Source organism: Ptychodera flava, assembly GCF_041260155.1.
Source record: "Ptychodera flava strain L36383 chromosome 3 unlocalized genomic scaffold, AS_Pfla_20210202 Scaffold_26__1_contigs__length_13983176_pilon, whole genome shotgun sequence".
Lineage (NCBI taxonomy): Eukaryota > Metazoa > Hemichordata > Enteropneusta > Ptychoderidae > Ptychodera > Ptychodera flava.
The window spans coordinates 86631-97052 of record NW_027248280.1 but is presented as its reverse complement, the minus strand read 5'-3'; positions in this window follow the sequence as shown (position 1 = coordinate 97052).

The window sequence follows — 10422 nt, the reverse complement described above, 5'->3', positions numbered from 1 at the left end:
GCAAATGGTCCATATTTCTTTCTTTCATTAATTTGACTTTGTTGTGTGTACCGGTGCTTTACTGTCTATTCTGTGCTGTTTTGTGTCTATTATTATAACTAGTGTACGAATTTTGACCCAGTGTTATGGATTACGGACGGGTGTGATTGTGATTTTTAAAAAATACAAACGTATATATTATGTGTTTTTGATGCGTGCAGCGTGCGTTGTATATCGATGGGTTTTGGCAATAGATTTATGTTGTAATGAAAAATGTGATGTTCTAAAAAATGTCTTATTTTCCGTCGCTTTCAGATTCACCGGAGAGTGATCCAGAATATGGATAATGGACTTCAAGCAAATTACATTGAAACATATGGTGACAGGCTAGACATAATTGAACAAACGCATTTATTTAAGAATGTCAATGCCATTTGCAATCAATATTTAACTGTTGTATCCTACATGGAGTTTTTTTTTGCAGGAGAAAAGTGGTTCTGTTGCAGTGGCAGACATTGCTTGACGGACAAAAATGAACCAAAGTAGTGCAGAAACAGGGCAGATCGCAGACACATCAGGCAAAAACGTTGAACTTAATGAAACGTCTGGCCACGAGCAAAAAGTTTTCCATGCACGTAACCCTGACAAACTGATTGTCCTTTTGCTAAGTGATGTTTTTTGGAAGATAGCCACAGCTTTGTTCAGTGGAATATTACTTCTAAGGGCACTTGGCATGGAGCTGGATTCACCTGTGGTGCCTTGTTCCAAAAACGCTGCATCTGGAAATGAGACAGAGAGTCAGCTATAGTGTTTAACTTCCTAGAGATGTGTTTGGCGTGAAACATGAAGTGATGTGTGGCTGCATGGATTTAAAGATGATGGGTGATTTGGAGCGTCCTTTGTTGATGATGTGGACTGTAGCTGATTTGTCGCAGTGGAACAGTATGCGTTTGTGAGCCCAAAGATGGCCCCCTAGGAGCGCAGCAATGACAATCAGATACAGTTCTTGGAAGGCTATAGAGAGTGCGGGGTCAGAGTCCAAACCTAAGTAACTTGCGTTGTTCCAGCATTCTTGAAACCAATGACCGGTGAAGTAGCCGCCGTGACCGATACCGCTTGCGTCTGTATAAAGTTCCGTGTCTGATGCCGCCGTTGTACTTGTGTCTAGGAACATGGAAATGCCATTAAAGCTCATAAGAAAATGATGCCACATTGTGAGATCTATCCTGCTTTCTGATGAAATAGTGATGTGATGGTCGAGTTTATGTGTGGCCTTAGACAATTCAATTAGTCTAGAAATGAAAGATCTTCCTGGAACTACGACACGACATTCAAGGTGAGATGACCGAGTAGACTGAGAAGTTGCCGTCTAGTGCAACATTTTCGTTTTAGAAAAGAAGCGACGAGATCGAGTATTCTGGTAAGTTTCTATTATGGCAGGCGTGCTTGCATCTTTGTGGTGTCTAATTTGATGCCGAGATACTCTAGGCAGGGTGTGGGCCTAACGGATTCGTGCAGTGCAATTGGGATGGCAAGACAATGGAATACCAAGGTCAAGTGGGCTATAGTGCGATCGGCGTAAAATGTTGGAGGGTCAACGCTGAGGAAGTTGTCAAAGGGATGGAATACGGTATTGATGTCATATTTTGTGCTTTCAAAGAGATGGTGGTTGAAAGTAGGTCGATATTATTTGGGCTGGAATGAGAGCCAAATGGGAGACGTACGAAGAAGTAAAAACGGCCTTGCCGCTAGATACCATATAGATGCCATAACGATGGATGGATAGGGATCAATTTGAAGTCATCCACAATGTCAGCTTTGCAGAGCCAGGAACCTTTCCAAGTCTGAGAATATAAACAATGGCGTCATCAAGTTTAACATATGATAGCCTGAATTCCTCCTTGTCAGTAAGTTCATTTATGCTTAAAGTGACCGAGTCATTACAAGGCAAGGACAGATTGACGATGAGATGGTACTTTTCTTTACAGAATGTTTCTTCTCGGCTAGACCCGCCTGTGTTGAAACCGCCTGAAATTAGAGTGTTGATAAAGTTCCGATCTGGTTGAGAGGCCAAATGATCGGTCATGCAGGCGTGCGATGTTACTTGGAGTAGAGGCCTTCAATGGCAGTCAGTTCGCTGTGGGGTTTTTTGCAAGAGCTCTTTCCGTGGGCTTTGCTATGTTATCTGAGAAACATTGATGGCAGTATTGCGCGTATGTACAATTCGCCTTGCGTTGATACGAATCTTACTCTGCACGAAGACTCGGGAATGCTGCACACATGACGTTTTTTGATAGAGAAGGCTAGGATGAATTCCTGGGCTAAGCAAGTGGGCCACTTGTGAATCGTATAGCGGTTTTAACGATAGTGCTTCGTCGCCGATCACAATATGACTTTAGTTGTCGCTTGAACCATAGCTGGGGACGAGTAAACAGGAAAGATTCACATCCTTACCTACCAGGACATCACGACGAATGGTTGTTGACACCCGTTCGATATGTGGTAGACTGTGTGAAGGCATTCCGAGGGTGCGTAGGAAAGTTGTTTGATTATGATGAGGAGGAGGTGACATTGTTAGGACGTAGGACGCCGCCATCTTGGTTTTTGTTGTTTACGTTCTGGAGTGGAACTTCAGGAAGTGACATCAGAGGAATCATAGGTTACTCTGTCGCCGCTGGTTGAAGGTGCTGTTGTAGGATATTGGTTATCATGTTGACAGAGTCTTGCAGCTTGGTAAACCAAAGGGTATCGCAAGCTATATTCGTCTAGAGGTTATGAATATGACCTATAAATTGCCCTCAAATCCCCTTCATTAATTTCTTCTGCCGATCACCATCGTAGGAGCGCATCGCATTGACCAAATAACTCGTTAGCAGCTCATAAGGTAGTAGACAGATCCGTCTACTACCTTATGAGCTGCTAACGAGTTATTTGGTAAGGGCAATGAGTTGGTGATCGACATAATAAAATAATGACGGCGATTAAGCAGCCCAATTAAAAGATATGGACTGTTTTCTATGAAGTACACAGAGATAGCTAGGGTAAAGTAATAGGCACACACTAGTCACAGATAAGGTTTGTATAATGACCGGGATCAAGTGGCAAGCCTTGTGTACGGCTGAACAAAGGGTTTTGAAGCAGACTGAGCGTTCGAATGCTGAGATTTCTTGGCTGTCTTTGGACGTCTTTTGGCTGGCATGGTTGCTCGATTGAAGGAATCGCAAGCAGTGTAAATGGACGTAGGGTAATTGACCGAGCTTGTGTGACATGGACCCAGCAGCTGAATGAATGAATGAATGAATGAATGAATGAATGAATGAATGAATGAATGAATGAAAGCGATGAGACAAAGGCTTAATGAGGCAAGTGCCATGTGCAAAAGTGACGAATTGGCCAGGAAGGCAGATTGATAAAGGTCACAGCTAGGGGAACAAAGGTGAAGATGTAGGGTAGACAGATTGGCTAGGTTTAATCACAAAACACATCTGTGATAAAACACAGATTCCACTTGCTGAACCACTACGTACAGACTACGCAGTGCAAGTTGCAAACTTGGCAAACTCAGCAATGTTGCTGAAGCTGTTTGTGTCTATACAAGTGCAGACGTCCTAAAAACTATTGCAAACATTTTCATGTTTATGGCTATGCCATATCATGCTGCCAGACTGGCCATAGTCTTGTAACAATGTAGATCAAGGCAAAGCTACAATGCAAAGAGGCAATTTCAGTAGACGATTTGAGTAAATAACGAAGATTAAGACACATGATTACGAGAATGGAAAGTCGTATTTACGAGAATCAAAAACTCGTAATTACGAAACGATACGATACGATGAGAAATTTATATAGCACCTAGTATCCATCAAAATGTTCACTGGCGCTTTGCACAGTGTCACACAGGTACGCTCTCTCAAAAAAGTAGGTCTTAAGTCTGGATTTGAAAACTTCAGTGTTTGATGCAGAACAAATATGACCAGGCAACACATTCAACAACGTAGCAGCATATGAAAATGAACGATCACCAGAAGACTTGAGTCGTGTCCATGGAATTTTGAGAGAATTTCCAACCCCTGAATGGAGAGATCTGGAAGGATTACTGCGCTCGATGAGTGCAATCAGGTTTCAGGTGCAGAACCATTCATAGCTATATAGATGAGGAGTAAAATCTATATATGACTGGTAGCCAGTCGAATTTCATCAGAATAGGAGGTATGTGTTCTTGTTTCTTCACGTGCAATTATAACGTGTAACAGGGTTTTGCACTCGCCATAATAATGTGATGTTGGATGCCGGAAATCGACATAGAAATGCATTGGTATGACAAAGCTTTGAGGAAAGAGTTGCATTGACAAATTTTAGACAGGTCTGTTGGGAAAGATATTTACGGATATTCTTACAGAGATGGATGATATGAGGTCGAAACTCATGTTTGCTGTCACACGAAATACCAAGCACATTCAACAGGAAATATGCTACTGTCTCCAACACTAATCGACTTAAAGGGATTTTTGACATGGCTAAATCGAGATCTTATATGGACGATTTCAGTTTTGTCATTATTCAGTTGTAACTTGTTAGAATTCACCCTCTCTTGATGTCTAACACGCAGTCCTCAATCTTTGATACAGCCGTCGATTTTTCTCTTTTAGTGAATGTCAGATAGAGTTGGTTATCATCAGCATATTGATGAACTTTAACTGACGATGTCGTATAAGCTGACCCATGGGTGTTATGTATAGTGTAAAAGTTAGAGGCCAAAGTACACAATCTTGGGGTACACCAAATCGTAATGAGCGTGCAGATGAGTCAGACAGAGAAACATTTCTTTTTGGTATCCAGTCAAGAAGACTTTCAGAAGCTGTGCTCACTGGATGTTCTTGGAATCAAAGACACAGATATAAAGGAAAGTGAGGCAATTCACGAAGAGTTCACGAAACAGTTGAATAGAGCAGAGAGTGGATACAATAAAACAAAACTACCAAGGAAGGAAGATCAAATGTTCCACTTCATACAAATAGGAACTTGTGCACAGCTCGACTATACAGCACAGCAAAGAGACTAGAGAAAATCGAGAGATTAGACGAATATGATGAAATCATGAGAGGACAAATCAATATGGGAGTTATTGAGCCTGGACCAACACATCAAACAGGGGAGATATTACATCATGCCCCACATCAAGCTGTCATCCGAGATAAAGCAGGAACAACAAAGACGAGAATAGTGCCTGACAGTTCAGCGAGAGCCAACGTAAGAAACCCTTCCATATATTTTTGGTGTTACACTGTTGAATCACATTGAGGACTATGAACAGGAATATCCAACAACAGTACATACCTTGTTGGAGGATACGTATGTCGATAATTTTCAAGTAGTTTGGGGCATTGAGTCCAAGAAGATAATTTAGCGGCTTTAAAGGCGGGGTCTACCAAAACACTGTCACAGGGTTGTTTTAGTCTACATAAGTGGCATAGCAACATCAATTCACTAAATGCAGAGAACAACAAGAAGGAAGAGGAGACTTACACAATAAGGTTTGTTGACAACGCATCTGGAAACGCGAAAAAGGATTTTAGGTATTCCATGGACCAAAGGGAAGAACATATTGATAATCAGCTTTGAATTATGTCGGAAGAGCAGTAAACGAAAAGGAAGATATAAGCTGATATCAACAGGATATTGAATGTACTAAGCTGGAGTTCTGCAGTTACAATCGCATCGAAATTGATCTTTAGCGAAGTGTGCCTCCTTCAGCTACGGAAATTCCAGACAAAATTCAACGGAAATGGCAGGTGTGGGTACACAGCTTGCAGCATGCACCGACCATAACTATATCACACTGTGTGTTCACTGGCAACCCAACATATTATGAGAGGCATGGCTTTGCGGATGCAAGCAAGGCTGCTGTTTGTGCTGCAATATACATAATATGCATACCTCAAATCAACACAAGTCAAACTGAATCTACTCACTCCCTCCAAAATGTATGAGCAAATGAAGGCCCTAGCTGGTTGGAGTTGATTGCTGTACATACCCTCGCCAAACTACAGAATAATGTCAGCGAAGTTTAGGCCTATTTCCGTATCTTGCCTCTCTACAGTTGGGTATACAGCACCACTGTTTTATATTTCCTGTCTAACTATGGAGAATGGTCAACATTTGTGCGCAGTCGGGTCGAGAAGATTGGCGAGCTGACAGGGTCCAAGTTGAGATATGTACCGATAGCAGAAAATCCCAGTATCACCAACAACCTTGGAACTAGAGGGTCATCACCGAGTCAACTCAGGACAATATGGTTGAAAGGGCCAAGCTGGCTCTCAAGTGAAAGGAGCAGATCGGTCCAACCGGAGATTTCAGAGTTAGAAGGAGCTAAGTCAGAGAAACAGTCAACGAAGAAAAGATAAGTTATGTTTCTACTGGGATATGCAACTCAGAGTAGTGTGAAAACCTGGTCACAAGAGCTTCCTGAGATGTTGTGACAGAGTTCTAGGTTACAACCCTATCTTCATCCTGGTTGCAACTAAAATGAGTAAGGTTATAGAGAAATACTGGATCCTTTAGCTAACGACCCATTGTCAAATCTATATGACATGAATGCAGCTACTTTGGAAAGAATCGTGCTAAAAACCCTTAAATACGAGATTTTAATTCTTGTAATAACGAGAAGTAAAATCTTTTAATTTTGAAACTGAAAAAAATATTGTAATTACGAGACTTTAAATTTATTTTTCCTACAAAAAAGGCACGAATGCGCTTCCGGATAAATGACTCTAAACATGATTACAAATCAACAAAACTCTCCTGTTTTAATTATTTCGCGAGGTAGAAGTCGTAAATAATACAATAAGTACTTAGCGTACATGGAACACGTCGTCCCTACCATAATCAAGTGATAATAAGGTTCATACGACGACCTATAGAACTCTTTCATTATAATGACGTGACAACATATAACCAATGTCAGCAGCTCGTAAAAAGTAAAAATGAACTGAATAAGTTGTTTCAATCAAACATCAACTATATAAGGTTTACAATCTACTAACATATCTTCAGGTTTTGACGCATGTCCTTTTTGCAGTATGGTCATGAAATATGCCAATATCTGTGTAAATTACCTTTTCATACTATACTTGCCTTCTACGCAATAGTAATTGCTTATGGTTAGTAATATTTTTATCCGCCAGCGACAGAAAACAAGTTTCATGAAATTAAAACGACAATATTCAGCCTACAAAACATTATGATAAATAATACACATTCTCACCTCTCGCTTCGTAAAGCATATACATATCTAAAACAAAACACCATTTGTGAAAATTAATATTTTTGCAAGTATGTTATGGTGCTACACAAATCATAACAATGCATGTAGGCTCTCTAAAGTTAACTCATAGAATGTAGATTATAACACGTTCAAACTACTTTCTAACCAACAGAACGGTACACAGCAACATTCCAACACGCCTACTTGCATATGCATATACGATGTACAGTAATTTATCAAAAACCTCAAACAACATGAACATGAATTCATACAGATTATCAATTGCATTTTTATCAGGTTATATCAGGTAATTATAAACAAGAAATTAAAGGAAAAGGTAAAAAGAATACTGACGGTGTACACGCAAAAGGACATACAAGTATTCGCACATGCATGAATGAACAGATAGATAGATAGATAGTCTAGATAGATAGATAGATAGATAGATAGATAGATAGATAGATAGATAGATAGATAGATAGATAGATAGATAGATAGATAGATAGATAGATAGATAGATAGATAGATAGATAGATAGATAGATAGATAGATAGACAGACAGACAGATAGATAGATAGATAGATAGATAGATAGATAGATAGATAGATAGATAGATAGATAGATAGATAGATAGATAGATAGATAGACAGATAGATAGATAGATAGACAGATGGATGGATGGATAGATGGATGGATGGATGGATTGATGCTCGCATACACACATACATGCATACACCCGCAGGCGAGATGATCGTACACTCATGCATACATGCATTGCAATTTCACGGAACAATTTTATAGTGGGAACAGGAAAGATGCAATGTAATTATTTTTTACGCCTTTTCCCGAAGAGTTAAACTCGTTTAATCAATGCGAGGCAACAAACATATGAGAAGCAACTAAGTTAGCTTTCTTCTAATAATTTCAGGAAATAATTTTTAAAGCTCACATGACGAGCAACCATCGGTCAGAACCCTCCGTGGCGTCATACTAAAATGATTAATAGTCAAGTGAGCTAATGTTCAAAACATGCCAGACTGACAGCACATTTGCGAGAATATCGGTTTATCCTACCAAAATATTTGCTTGAAATATATTCTAATATAAAATATTTCCTAAGTACTTGATCAATTACTTTATAATCTTAAGTTACCATTTCGCTTTTGCATATAGCTTTACAAGCTCTACGATCTATATATTGTTGCAGTGCACGGATTAATTGAAAGACAAGATAACCATGAAGATAAACAAAACACCATGAATTTATGAGTTTGTAAGTATTTTATAGTGCCACACAAATGATAACAATGAATTTAGGCTCTCTAAAACTGACTCATGGAATGTAGATTATAACTCATACCGACGTACACTTATACTGCCCAAAACGTCTTAATAACACACGCACGTTCTCATACTGACGTACATCCGACGATCAATTACATTTACTTCAGCTAATATCAGTTATTAATAAATTTAAAGCTCTGTTTTGTATGGCTCTCATTCAAATGGCAATAACTTTGTATTAAATTTTATATACCTATGGAAATTGACAATTAAACTAGAAAGTAAGAGAAAAGGTCAATAAAACTCTAAAGGTGTACATGCAAAAGGACTTGCATGCATTCTAACATCCATGCTTGTATGGATTCAATTTTATTACAAAACACCAACAATTAACATGTTTGCAAATATGTTACGGTGCTAAAAATGATAACATTGCATGTATGCGCCCTAAAGTTAAATCACATAATGTAGATTATGATACATTCATATTATCTTCTTACCAACAGAATAGTAAACGGCAACGTTATTCTGGTAGGCCTACCGACATATGCATATACCGACGTACAATAATTTCTCACAACAACAACACCAACAACAACGTAAACACGAAAACTTTTTCATACTCACGTATAATATATACCGACGTCCAAGAATTTCTCAAAACAAATTAAAAAACACGGACACGTGTTCATACTTACGTACAACCGACAATCAATAAATTTACATCAGCTTATATCAGTAAATAATAAGTGCATAGCTCTTTGTTGCAATTCATATGGCAAAAATAACAAGTAATGTTTAAATGTCCGCAGAAAAATGGAAATTGAACTAGAAAGTAAAAGGAAAAGTTAATGGTATTACTGAAGGTGTGCACCAAAAAGGTAATACAACAATTCGTACATGGATGACTGGATAGATAGATAGATAGATAGATAGATAGATAGATAGATAGATAGATAGATAGTTAGATAGGTAGGTAGGTAGGTAGGTAGATAGATAGATAGATAGATAGATAGATAGATAGATAGATAGATAGATTGATTGATAAATAGATAGATAGATAGATAGATAGATAGATATCCACAGGCAGGCATTCATGTACACATGCATACATGAAGTGCAATTCCACTAAGCATTACCAGCAACAATATAATTGATAGATAGCCTCCGCGGCCTCATACTAATGTGATTGATAGTCCGAAGAGCTTATATTCCTAATTAGCCAGATTGACAGCATTTTTCGAGAATATAGGTCTATTCTTCCAAAATAAGTGCTTAAAATATATTTCAATATAAAGCATTTCTTAAGCACTTAATCAAGTGACTTTGCTCCTCTGCTCGTTCAACACAAGAAGACCAAAAACAGAATTACAATGCCATTGAAAAATGCTTCAAAAGTTTCAACTTATGCACATAAAGCTACATACGTTAAGCGCTGATTATGTCAGATGTAAGGGACCTTGTGGCATGGTGTCCAATCCGTGCCAAAATTACTACTTGCTACTTTATTTTTCTGAATTTCGTTTCGATCTTACAACTAAACATCTGTTAAGAATTCAACTTTTCAACTCAAAATTATATTCTGAATTCAATTTTACAACTCAACATTATATTCTGAATCCAATACGAAATGTTGAAAATTGCAATTCTTGACGTCATTGAAAATTTTAAACGTGATTGATACGCCACAGTACAGCAGTAAAGTTTTAAAATTAAATATAAATAGTAATACACAGAGTCAAGAGAAATTGTGAATTGTAAAATTGAACAGAATGAATGAAACGCTGGGCAGACAACGGCCGATAGAGGTCACTGTAACAAAAAAATTTCAATGAACATAAAGAATAGTAATTTTCATCATTCTATATAAAAACTCCAATTTTCAATGAACGTGT